Genomic DNA, 13,456 nt, shown 5'->3' on the forward strand with positions numbered 1-13,456 from the left:
ATACGATTTCGAATTTTATTAGTATTATGTAATTTTTTTAATTTCATGCCTTTTTTCACATATTTATTACAAACATATTTTCCACATTCATAGAGTACTTTCTCAAAAAAAGATTTTTCCTACTTAACTCATATTGTTTGTTTGGCAAACAAACAAGCACATTTTTACAGGTGTAATATATTTATCTTTAGTAAGTTGATTTGTTGAAAACTTTCTATGTTTAGTATTTTATCACTCTTTTTATATTCGTTACTTTCTTCTTAATATTTCATTTTCTCTAATAATTGCTATATAAAATTTTATCTCTTATAAATATTTTCAACATTCTAAGAGCATTCTCAATTAAACATGTAAATTTTTGAATTTCATAATTTTTTAATAATTTACTTTAAAATAAATAAGAAATGGAATCTCTGCTCAAAACATTAAACAACTCATATTAGTTCATTAAACTACGGGTACTCTAAACTAATATTATTGATACTAACTGAACTAAAAAAAGAATAATTATATTATGGATTTTAAGTATAAAATTACATTACAAGATCATTATGCAAGGATGTTTTATTAAGCAAATTTAAAACTTATAATAAAAAATAACTGTTTTTCTACATTACAAAGTTTTAAAAGAAATAAAAATGGAATACATATTCATGATATGGAATTTTCTTGGATTCGTATCAGTAGTATATAATAGGGGCTCCGGAAACAGGCGCCAGGGTCGTGGTGCCGGTGCCGGGGTCCACCATCTTGGATTGTGACGTCACGGCGGCCATCTTGGACGAGCGTAACGGGACACAGTGTAACGGGACACCGCGTAACGGGACATAACGTAATTGGACAAGTAGATCACGGCGGCCATCTTGGATCCGCCATTTTGGATGACGTCATTGTGTTCTAGAAAATTCCGGCATTGTGTTTTCCGCCATTTTGAATGATGTCGTCACCGTTGCAATTTTCGTTACGGTCAACATCTTTAATTTTTTTATTTATTATCCGATTTTAATGAATTTTTTTTTAAAAAATTATAAAAAAATTAAATAATAAAAAACAAACATTTACGACACGGAGTTCGGAGTCCTCGGTTCGAACCCGGTGAGGGTAAAAAAATAATAATAAAAATAGCGACCGATCCTTCCCCCGTGGTGGCTGCTGGCAGACTGACTCCCACCACTTTTTTTCAAAGCATATATAACATCATCTAGTATGACGTCATGACCGCCATCTTGTCTTCGATGCTGGAAGCCATCATCATTGTATCGTCGGCTAGAGTGCACCGACGCCATGTAAGTTTAATTCGTATCCGCTAGAGTGCAGTAATCATTTATTATTGCTGTGACACCCGCCATCTTGTCATTTGGCCGCCATCTCGAAAATCCGTAATTATTTAGTTAGAAATTCGGGAAAAGTTCCAAAATTCATTAAATAAATCACTCATTAATTTACATATTGATTCGATCGATTCCCGTCCTCGGTTCGATACCCGATCGTTGCAATAATGTTTAATTTTATGTAAAAAATAATAATTTCAATAAACCATGTTCAACATTCGTAAAGAGACTAAATCCTCTACGACCACCATCCTATCAGACATCAAGACCACCATATTGGAAATGCGTAATTTTAATGCTAGAGATTCGGGAAAATGTAATATATATACTGATTGATTAGATCGACTTAGGTCCTAGGTTCGATCCCTGGTCGATACAAAACAACTTTAATATTTTAAAAAAGTACCACTAAAGTGGCAGGTTTGAGAAAATAAAAAACACCACAAGTTCCTTTAAAAAAACTTTTATTACATAAGTACTACACTACTACAAGTACAAAAAAATACACAGACAAATTACTAAAGTCTTGTGGATTTCTCGATTTCCGCATCAGCCACCCACGAATTAAAGCGAGGTGGAAAGCCCCACCACTTGACGTAGGACCGTCCTTTCCTTCGTTTTATAATCTTCTCCACCAAGTACGTATCGGGATACAACGTAGGCTGAATCTCTTCGGCATAGAAGCCGCCATGGATAGGTTTGTGGTCCAAATCTTCGAGGTAGTAGGTCCTAGGCTCTGATTCACGAACATGTGTCACACGGAAAAGTTCGGGACTCCAGTTTGCAGTGAAACCTTTCTCGAAGATACCTTTCTGCTTGGAGATTCGCACAATGTCACCGACGTTAGCTTTACGCTTTCGTGGATCTTTCTTCTTCGTGTTGGAAAACACTGTTTGAAGCAGGCGATTGTCCGTTACGTCCTTTGGCTTCATTTTCGTGGTAGAATGCACCGTGGAATTATACTCGCTTATTAGTTTCGGCAAGATGTCAAGCCACTTGTAATTTCCGATAGCCCTGAACTGTCGCCACATTTTGGAACGCAAAGTTCTGTTAAACCTTTCGACAACGGAGGCTTTGACGTTACTAAATGTAGAGTAGTGTTTGATGCCATACTTCTTCATCAAAGCCTTGAAGGTTGCATTGTAGAATTCTTTCCCGAGGTCCGTTTGCAGGTGCGACGGTACACGTCCATCACGCAAAATATTGTTCATGGCCTTGGCTACTTCAGTTGCAGTCTTTGATTTGACAGGACTAGCCCAAGCGAACTTGCTATAAACATCGATGACTGTCAACATGTACTTGAAACCTTTATTCAATCGGGAATATGGTATCATCTCAACAAGGTCCGCCTGGAATAAATCATCAATTCCACGAACTATGACTTTGCGACGAAGGTATTTTCGACTAGCAGGGAGCATGAAGTTCGCGAGCGATTCCGGTTCGACTCATTGTATGTAGCCGGCTTCCCTCAGTTCTTCAAGTATGGAGACTATTTCGTTGATGTGCGAATAGTTTCCTACACTAAGCGAAGCATGTAGAATTCTAAGGCGATCAACTAATTCATTGGGGTCGTCCCAATATACATAGTCAAATATCTGACCACTTTCTAGCTTTTTTAAACCTTCGCCATGTATTGTTAGTTCACTGAAGAGATTAGCGAGAATGTCGATTTTTTCATGATATTCGTCTTTATATACACCACTATCTAGATCGTTATCGCGAAAATGTGTGTTGGTTAGCTCTAGCAGTTTTTTGTACTCTTGTAAGTCTTTGTAAGAATATCCTTTAGGCTCCCTGCGAAACAGCAATTCGTACAGACCCGGAGTCCCGCGCGTTTTGAACTCTGCTACGCGCACCATGTTTCCTGGTAGAAAGTCTATTTCTTTAGCACCGAGGAACCACTTATTATGTTTTCTGTACACTCCGTAGGTCGTGTCATTATTCCGGCTCGTAAACGATATAAGGTATGGTCGGACCATTGCATTAACTTGATGTCCATTTTTCGGTATTTTCTTCTTGTGCATGGACTCTGTACTTGTTAAGTCCTCTTCTTCTCGATCCGGTTCATACTTTCTCTTCTTTACAGTTGGCATTTCATCTTCAACTTGACGTCAGCCGGGGCTACGCCCCATGAGCCTAGTCAGTCTCCGTTTCCTCAACATTCCTCTCCCCTTCCCCGGCATTTGTACCGCCATGTACGTAGTCGTGTGTTTGAATTGCGCGCCACGAACTACCACAAGAGGGCGCTTAGAAGCAGTGCGGCGATCCCTAAAATTGCTATGTTAATATTAATTGTAAGCCTTTTTGTTGTTTTCATCCATCTTCGCCACAGTGCTGTGTAGTTTACTTGTGTTTCTTTAATTTAAATAAGTTACCTTAAATAACTATAGACGTTGCCCGGGCGGACCCGAACAGGCACGGACTTGGACGAGGATAGGAATGCTTTTATATGAATTATCATTAAATAAGTAAATAGTAACAAACTTTCCATTGTCAGTAATTTTTATATATTTTTAATGTTTATCTGTAATTTACTCAACTTTCGCCGGGGCACGGAATCGTAGAATATAGTAACGGTAATTGTGTTGGCGCGAAGGGCGCCATGTTGCCACCTGCGAGCGATGAGCTCAGCCCAGTCCATCTTCATCACTGACCGAGAGCAGACGCGCCAGCACCCCGGGGACCTCAACCTTTGTTCATCACTGACCAAGTAATTTCTGTATCGTTAATTCTTTTTAAATCGCTTTCGTTCGTCATCCTCGGGGCAGCTCTCGGTCAGCGGGCTGTTTAATTAATTAATTGTCTCAGTCGAGTTTTTTTTTCATCACCGTGTAATAAGTATACTTTGCAGCATGGCCACGTGTGTGGACCATGCCCTCACCTAAACCGATTCGTGCCTCAGGCTTTTTAACCGTGTAATGTGTAACGTGTAACGGGCGTGTAGAGAGACGTGTTAGTGAAATTAAATCTGGAGAATAAATATAAAGTGAGTACTTATTTAATCACGTGGTGAGTGAGTCTAGGAGTGTGGCGTGCCCGACGCCTAGAGCGGGCCAGGTCTGGGTAGCTAGGATAGAAAGGGCTGGTAACTCGTCCCCACTTGGGCTACGTCACGCCCTGAGTGAGAGACTCCGCCGGGTCCACGTGCCCTTCCACGTGGTGGCGCCCATAGTTAACATCTCGAAATCACCGGCAATGCGCGATCAGCCCTCAAATGGCGCCCAAGAGCGTGGGGCGAGTTACATCTTCCGCGAAAACCAGACCTGTACGAGCGTGTGAGATAGGCGGTTGTTACGCGGAGCGCGCGGAACTAAAGTTCGCGCTGGAACTATTGTTCGCGCGGAGCGCATAGCGGGACTCTGGCGCGCCGGCCACGTGACCAGCCGGGCGCGCGCTTCCAGGAATTCGCTGCGAGCAGCCAGGTGGCCGCATTCCTCGCGACAACAGCAGCCGGGCCAGGTCAGTGTGTGTGTGTACCGCCATCCGCGTCGCGTCGCGTAGCGAAGGGAAGAGGGGCAATCGACCGGCCTCACCACCACACGACCATGTCGGACAACCACGGACTTGACAAAAATCCGGGCGCGATTAAGGCAAGTGAGTTGTTTCAAAAGAATAGCTTATATTGTGTTATGTGCGCGCGACCGCGCCAGGTGAGCGGGACGGCGATTTCTTTGTGGACGGACACGTGCGTGTGCGTAGGACAGTATGAAGCGCAGCCGAACCACGAGCAGGCAGAACGGGCGGATCAGTTTGAGGCGGGACACGGGAAGTGCACGGATGCGGAGTGTGAGGGCAAGACGCGGGAGGGAGGCTGGTGCCGGAACTGTCGCGCGTTCAAGCACACGGCGTGTTTCGCGAAGTCCGAAATAATCTCCTTTCAAGACGGGTGGTACACGTGCCAGTGGTGCCACCACGTGAGAATAGCGGGCCCGTCAGGCCGCAGCCCGGTGAGAGACGCCGCCGACACACCACGGAGCAGGGTACCTCTCATAGGACACGTGGAGCTACCGGAATTTGCGGGCAGAACCAGCGACGATCCGCGGAGATTTGTACACGCGTGTCGGGAATGCCTGAATCGCTACGGAGTGCCGGAGTGTGAGTGGGCGAACAGGGTGAGCACCGCGCTCAAAGGCGACGCCAAGACGTGGTGGCAGATCGTCCAGGAGTATGACATGCCGTGGACCGAGTTCGCGAGATTGTTCGAGGCCAGATTCGCGGACGTGAAGACAGAGATGAGAGTGCGGACGGAGCTGTATTGTCTCGAGCAAGGCGCGACGGAGGCGGCGGAGGCGTTTATCATGAAAAAAATACGTCTGTACAAGCGGCTGTTTCCCGGAGAAGAACCTACCGGAGTGCTGGAGCGGGTAGTTGAGCTGATGCGCCCGGAATTTCGCCCGTATTTACGCCCGATGACGCGGCGTCCGGCAGAGGAGTTCGTCCAACAGGCGCGCGTCTTAGAGCAGGACCTACGAGCTGTCAGACCGACCAGGATCCACGCCACCCTGAGCACCAAGCAGGAAGACACGACGCCCGCCGACACCAAGGCGCTGGTGCCCTACACGGCGCCCACCCGAGACCAAGCTAGGCGCGACGAACCCGGACCGAGCGGCCACGCGCAGCTGACATGGCGGAGACGGACTACCGGCGGCAGCCCACCACCTCAGTGCCACACGTGTCCACCAGGCACGTTCCATTGGCACGAGAACTGCCCGGTGAGGAACAAGTTCCGGCCTGACTTCGCGGCGCAGCAGCCGTCGGGAAACGGACGGCAGGGGGCGGCGCGCTAAGACAGCCCACCTCCCCCGCCTCACCTAACAACAACAGACCTACGGCGGCGGGGCCTCTCCTGGGTCACGTGGGAGCGGCGGAGGCCGACCTGTTGCGCATTCCGGTGGTTGTCAACGGGCGCGCAGTCCACGCGCTTGTTGACACCGCCGCCAGCCACAACTGTGTGGCGGCACGCGTGATTGGCCGTGACAACTTCGAGTACCACCCGGGCCAACTCCAGCTGGCTACCACGGGGGACGCCTGCTACACCCAGGGCGTCGCGACGCTGGAGGTGGACGTGCGGGACCAACGGTCCGTCACGACGGCGCTGGTGGTGGAGCAGTTACGTGATGACGTCATTCTGGGGCTACCCTGGCTCTACGAGCAGCACGCAGCCATCGACATCCGGGCCGGCTGCGTCCACGTCGGCACCCAGGGGCGGCGGACCATCCACGGGCTGGGTAAGCCTACTCCACCAGCAGTAAACCAGGTCAGTCTCGACGAGTTCCAGCACGGAGTTCCCCCCGAGTTTCATGCTACCATCCAGCAGGTCCTCGATCATCAGTGTAATGTGTTTGCGTCCGCGGACCCGCTGAAACGTACCACCATAGCTGAGCATGCCATCCCGACCCATCCTCACGAGCCAATGTTTATCCCACCCGGTAGCTACGGCCACGTTGGTAAACAGACCATCCTAGACCAGGTTCAGGACATGTTGCATGACGGGATAATTGAGCCTAGCGAAAGTCCGTATAATTTCCAGGTCGTGTTGGCAGAAAAAAAAGACGGGAAACTACGCTTCTGTGTCAATTTCAAACCTATCAATAGAGTGACAATTAATGCCCCACCCCCCCTGCTGAACATAGCCGACACACTTTCAGGCCTGGGTAACGCCAAGATATTTTCTTCCCTCGACCTAAAATCTGGGTATTGGCAGGTGCCGATACGTCCGGCGGACCGACCCAAGACGGCGTTCACAGCCCCAGACGGGCGGAGATTTCAGTTTTGCGCGATGCCATTCGGCCTACAGGACGCCCCCGCTACCTTCCAAGGGATGATGACACGGGTCTTAGACAACTACTCGGGCAAGTTTGCGGCCGCGTATCTGGACGACATAATTGTTTGGTCTCAGACGTGGGAAGAACATGCGCATCATTTAGCATTAGTCTTGGAACGCCTGGCGAGCCATGGTCTGACATGCAATCGCGAAAAATGCCACCTGGGGACCACAGAACTAGATTTCCTGGGCTTAGTGGTTAACGCGGACGGAAACCGACCCACGGAAAAACAGCTGAGTGTAATTATCAACAAGGAGCCCCCACGCACGCGCAAGCAACTGCAAAAGTTCTTGGGGCTAGCTAACTGGCTGCGAGCCTTCGTCCCAGAGTTCTCGGTAGTAGCGGCGCCGATGACAGAACAGCTGTCACCCAAACGTCCGTTCAGGTGGACCGTGGAAGCCCAGAACGCTTTTGACGAGCTAAAACGCAGATTTCAACAGTGCCACTTACTCGCGCGGCTGGACCCAGGCAGACCCCTGATCGTACAAACAGACGCGAGCGAGAAGGGCATCGGGGCCATCCTGTTACAACTCGGCGACGACGGCGAGCCTCGGGTGATTGAATATGCAAGCGCCAAGTTCGGCGACGTCGAGCAGCGGTATAGCGTGAACGAGCGTGAGTGTCTAGGCGTAGTTTGGGCCCTCAGACGCTACCGCCCACACCTGGAGGGGCAGAAATTCGTACTGAGAACTGACAGCCAATGTCTCAAATGGCTGGCCACGATGCAGGGGCGACGTTCGAAGCTGACGCGTTGGGCCATGCTTCTACAGGCCTTAGATTTCGAAGTCGAGCATGTACCGGGAAAACAGAACGAACTAGCGGACGAGCTGTCGCGAGATCCGGACGTCACCGTCACAGCCTGTGACGATGCGGAGTGGGAGGAGCTTTTGCCACCACCCAGCGGGCGCATACCCAGGACCCCGCGCACCCCGACAACCCAAGCCGCATTGTGTGCCCTAAACCTTAACGTCACACCGACATTACCGCCAGGCGCGGAGCTTGATGACTTAGACGCCTACGTGCGAGCGGCCCAACTCACGGACACAGACACACAGGAGATCGTGCGCCGTTGCGGGAGCGGAGAATGTGAAGGCTACCGTGTATTGGACGGGACACTGCAGGCGCGACCTAAGGGGACAGCTGGCCAATGGCGGACGTTCGCGCCAGCCACCACCCGCCGGGAGGTGTTTGACATGTATCACGTGAACAGGCTAGCCGGACACCCCGGCGCAGACCAGACGCGACGCGATCTGCGGGAACAGTTCTACTGGCCAGGGGTAAACAAGTTTGTACGGGACTGCGTGAGGAGATGTAAACATTGCCAGAGGCACAAGGCGCGCCGCACCGACGGGACAGCCCAGCAGGTACCCAGGCAGCCCACCGAGCCATTCCATACAGTCGCCATAGACCTAATGGGACCATATCCCCGCACGCCCCGAGGGAAAAGATTTTTGTTGGTGGTGACAGACTGCTACACGCGTTGGGTGGAGGCCTACCCCCTGGCGAACATCCGCGCCGGCACCATTGCACGCAGCCTGGAAACGGAGTTTTTTCCTAGGTGGGGGTACCCCCGGGTCCTGTTGTCGGACAATGCCACCCAATTTGTCGGGCGCTGGTGGGCGCAGCTGGGGAGAAAATGGCGGGTAATCCTACACACCACCCCCGTGTACCACCCCCGCGCGAACCCCACGGAACGACGCAACCAAGAGGTGAAGGTTCAACTGCGGTTGAGGCTCGCGGATGACCACGCCCAATGGGACACGCACATCCCGGACGTTCTGTACTGCATCCGGCGACGGGTGAACGCGGCAACCGGCGAAACACCAGCCACCATGGTCCAGGGGCGGAACCTCACCCTCCCCGGGGAATATCACGTGCGGCAACAACAAACGGACCCGGACGTAGAGAGCCCCGAAGGACGCCTGAGGCGATTGGCCGAGACGCACGATAGGGCGCGACGTAACCAGGCAGCTTACCAAGCACAACGCACACCCGAGACGACCCGCCCGCCCCCTGAACTGAAACCAGGCCAGCTGGTTTACGCGAGGCTCCACCCCCTCTCCTCCGGCCGACGCAACTTCTGCGCCGGCCTGGCGCCAAAGTGGTTTGGCCCGGTGGCGGTGGTCAAGGCGGGGCCCACGGCGGTCGTGATAAAGTTACCCTCAGGCCGGGCCGCGAAATATCACCGGGACGATGTGCGCTTGGCACAGGAAGAGACGGAGGCGGCGGACGAGGCGGAGACGGGGCAGGAAGAGACGGAGGCGGCGGACGAGGCGGAGACGGGGCAGGAAGAGACGGAGGCGGCGGACGGGGCGGAAGAGACGGAAACGAGACGTGACGGAGCAGGGACGCGGCAGGAAGAGACGGAGGCGGCGGACGAGGCGGAGACGGGGCAGGAAGAGACGGAGGCGGCGGGCGGGGCGGAAGAGACGGGAACGAGACGTGACGGAGCAGGGACGCGGCAGAGAGAGACGGAGGCGGCGGACGAGACAGACGGGAGGGCGGCCGCACAGCTGGTCACGTCCACCCCAACAGACGGGGGCGGGTTCAGAGGCTTCCCGGACCTGGGGGCGGGACAGGCGACGCCCCTCGCAGTCACAGATGTCCGGCCGAGGCGGCTGTTCGAAGACTCGGGGAGTGACGTCTCGCCTTTCAGGGGATTTCTCAGGGACACGCCCGGAGTGACGGAGGGCCAGTCGACATCCCAACCACTGATAAGGTGGCCGGAGGAAGTAGAGAGTAGGCCGGGTTCGCCGGACGAGCCATTATGGCCGCTGCATTACTCGTTGGCAGACTCCACGTTCAGGGTGACAGTAACCGAACCGCAGGAAGACGAAACACCGCGGGAAGAGAGGGGAGACCGGGCGTCACAAGACCCAGTTCCGGCTCCGCGATACACGCTACGACCCCGAGGGATCGCGAGGAAGCACAGCTGTTGTTGATAAGGGGGCGACCACGCCCACAGGCGACCCAGCGGAAACGTCGACATGACCGGCTATTCGAGGGGGGGGCAATTGACGTCAGCTGGGGCTACGCCCCATGAGCCTAGTCAGTCTCCGTTTCCTCAACATTCCTCTCCCCTTCCCCGGCATTTGTACCGCCATGTACGTAGTCGTGTGTTTGAATTGCGCGCCACGAACTACCACAAGAGGGCGCTTAGAAGCAGTGCGGCGATCCCTAAAATTGCTATGTTAATATTAATTGTAAGCCTTTTTGTTGTTTTCATCCATCTTCGCCACAGTGCTGTGTAGTTTACTTGTGTTTCTTTAATTTAAATAAGTTACCTTAAATAACTATAGACGTTGCCCGGGCGGACCCGAACAGGCACGGACTTGGACGAGGATAGGAATGCTTTTATATGAATTATCATTAAATAAGTAAATAGTAACAAACTTTCCATTGTCAGTAATTTTTATATATTTTTAATGTTTATCTGTAATTTACTCAACTTTCGCCGGGGCACGGAATCGTAGAATATAGTAACGGTAATTGTGTTGGCGCGAAGGGCGCCATGTTGCCACCTGCGAGCGATGAGCTCAGCCCAGTCCATCTTCATCACTGACCGAGAGCAGACGCGCCAGCACCCCGGGGACCTCAACCTTTGTTCATCACTGACCAAGTAATTTCTGTATCGTTAATTCTTTTTAAATCGCTTTCGTTCGTCATCCTCGGGGCAGCTCTCAGTCAGCGGGCTGTTTAATTAATTAATTGTCTCAGTCGAGTTTTTTTTCATCACCGTGTAATAAGTATACTTTGCAGCATGGCCACGTGTGTGGACCATGCCCTCACCTAAACCGATTCGTGCCTCAGGCTTTTTAACCGTGTAATGTGTAACGTGTAACGGGCGTGTAGAGAGACGTGTTAGTGAAATTAAATCTGGAGAATAAATATAAAGTGAGTACTTATTTAATCACGTGGTGAGTGAGTCTAGGAGTGTGGCGTGCCCGACGCCTAGAGCGGGCCAGGTCTGGGTAGCTAGGATAGAAAGGGCTGGTAACTCGTCCCCACTTGGGCTACGTCACGCCCTGAGTGAGAGACTCCGCCGGGTCCACGTGCCCTTCCACGTGGTGGCGCCCATAGTTAACATCTCGAAATCACCGGCAATGCGCGATCAGCCCTCAAACTTCTGCCTTCACAATGATGGCTGGTTCTTCCTTGTTTTTAAGTTCGTCGAGGCGACTAGTGATTGGTTTAAATATCTCCTCATTTTCCATCTCACGTGCAAGTCTGGTTCGTCTAGCAAGTAAATATTATTCACGAACAGACTGTATAGCTCGATGAAGGTCACTGGCCAGGTCCGACATTGTACTGGCTGGAAACATATTGCAAGACCTCCTTATATACTTTTTTATTCGTTCACAGAAACTTCTTTCTTGTGTTTGGCCAAATCTGAATTTGTTGACAAGTGAGATAGTGATGCTTTCAGACTACTTTGAAAAGTCCTCAGATCGTCACGTCTTTGTGCATTCGATATTTCGATCATGTCGCGAATGCGAGAATCCGAGGCTTCCACACGCTGGTCGATGGCAACGAGATACTCTAGTAATTCCTTTTTCACTCTTGTATTATGCCTTGTTTCTCGCACATTACATCGTGGAAAACAAACACGGAATTGGCTTTTGTTTCGGTTGGAGGTACCACATCCGCATTATCGCTAAACGGAAAATACTCCAGACCATCCACCGAGCGTAGAACAGTTGCTAGGCGCTGGTACTTTAGCTGTTGCAGCGACTTGGAATACAAGTAAACGTTCTCGAACCGAAGACCTTTTGGTTCCTCCAGTAAACTCAGCAGAACGCACGTTTTGCCGCAGTTGGACGGACCCGCCATTATGCAACGTACGGTAGACGGTAATAATATACCATGTCGTGATTCACGCGCACTAAATACATCGTCTTGCGTAATGCGTACGGTCAAACACATGTCTTGCTTGACGACCTTCATTGTACTAAAGTAATTGTATAAAATCAAACACATTTATACTTTCTGGTCAGTTGTGCGTAATGACTCGAAGAGGTAAGAACAAAAAACAAATCGGTGCAGGACTCGTGAACTCGCTGATAAACAACCTACCATTCGAGCTACACATTCCCGGCTACAGATTCTGCGGCCCCAGCACTAAACTAGCGAAAAGGCTAGCTCGCGGTGACGTGGGCATTAATTCTCTGGACGAAAAGTGAAAGCAGCACGATATTGCATATTCATTAAGCAAGGATCTGGAATCCAGGCACCGGGCAGACGAGATATTGGCACAACAAGTCGAAGACATGGTATATTATTACCGAAGACCGTTTGGTTCCTCCAGTAAACTCAGCAGAACGCACGTTTTGCCGCAGTTGGACGGACCCGCCATTATGCAACGCAACCATGTCTTCGGCTTGTTGTGCCAATATCTCGTCTGCCCGGTGCCTGGATTCCAGATCCTTGCTTAATGAATATGCAATATCGTGCTGCTTTCACTTTTCGTCCAGAGAATTAATGCCCACGTCACCGCGAGCTAGCCTTTTCGCTAGTTTAGTGCTGGGGCCGCAGAATCTGTAGCCGGGAATGTGTAGCTCGAATGGTAGGTTGTTTATCAGCGAGTTCACGAGTCCTGCACCGATTTGTTTTTTGTTCTTACCTCTTCGAGTCATTACGCACAACTGACCAGAAAGTATAAATGTGTTTGATTTTATACAATTACTTTAGTACAATGAAGGTCGTCAAGCAAGACATGTGTTTGACCGTACGCATTACGCAAGACGATGTATTTAGTGCGCGTGAATCACGACATGGTATATTATTACCGTCTACCGTACGTTGCATAATGGCGGGTCCGTCCAACTGCGGCAAAACGTGCGTTCTGCTGAGTTTACTGGAGGAACCAAACGGTCTTCGGTAATAATATACCATGTCTTCGACTTGTTGTGCCAATATCTCGTCTGCCCGGTGCCTGGATTCCAGATCCTTGCTTAATGAATATGCAATATCGTGCTGCTTTCACTTTTCGTCCAGAGAATTAATGCCCACGTCACCGCGAGCTAGCCTTTTCGCTAGTTTAGTGCTGGGGCCGCAGAATCTGTAGCCGGGAATGTGTAGCTCGAATGGTAGGTTGTTTATCAGCGAGTTCACGAGTCCTGCACCGATTTGTTTTTTGTTCTTACCTCTTCGAGTCATTACGCACAACTGACCAGAAAGTATAAATGTGTTTGATTTTATACAATTACTTTAGTACAATGAAGGTCGTCAAGCAAGACATGTGTTTGACCGTACGCATTACGCAAGACGATGTATTTAGTGCGCGTGAATCACGACATGGTA

At 50.5% G+C, this 13,456-nt stretch overlaps 1 protein-coding gene across 1 annotated transcript in view; it reads left to right on the forward strand.

Moving 5' to 3' along the window:
* The window catches only part of LOC134527886 (transcriptional activator cubitus interruptus-like), a 105,060-nt gene that overhangs the window by 73,712 nt on the left and 17,892 nt on the right, over window positions 1-13,456 (forward strand). The gene's annotated exons all lie outside the window — the stretch shown is intronic.

The sequence above is a fragment of the Bacillus rossius genome, chromosome 1 (genome assembly GCF_032445375.1).
Source record: "Bacillus rossius redtenbacheri isolate Brsri chromosome 1, Brsri_v3, whole genome shotgun sequence".
NCBI classification, from domain to species: Eukaryota; Metazoa; Arthropoda; class Insecta; order Phasmatodea; family Bacillidae; genus Bacillus; species Bacillus rossius.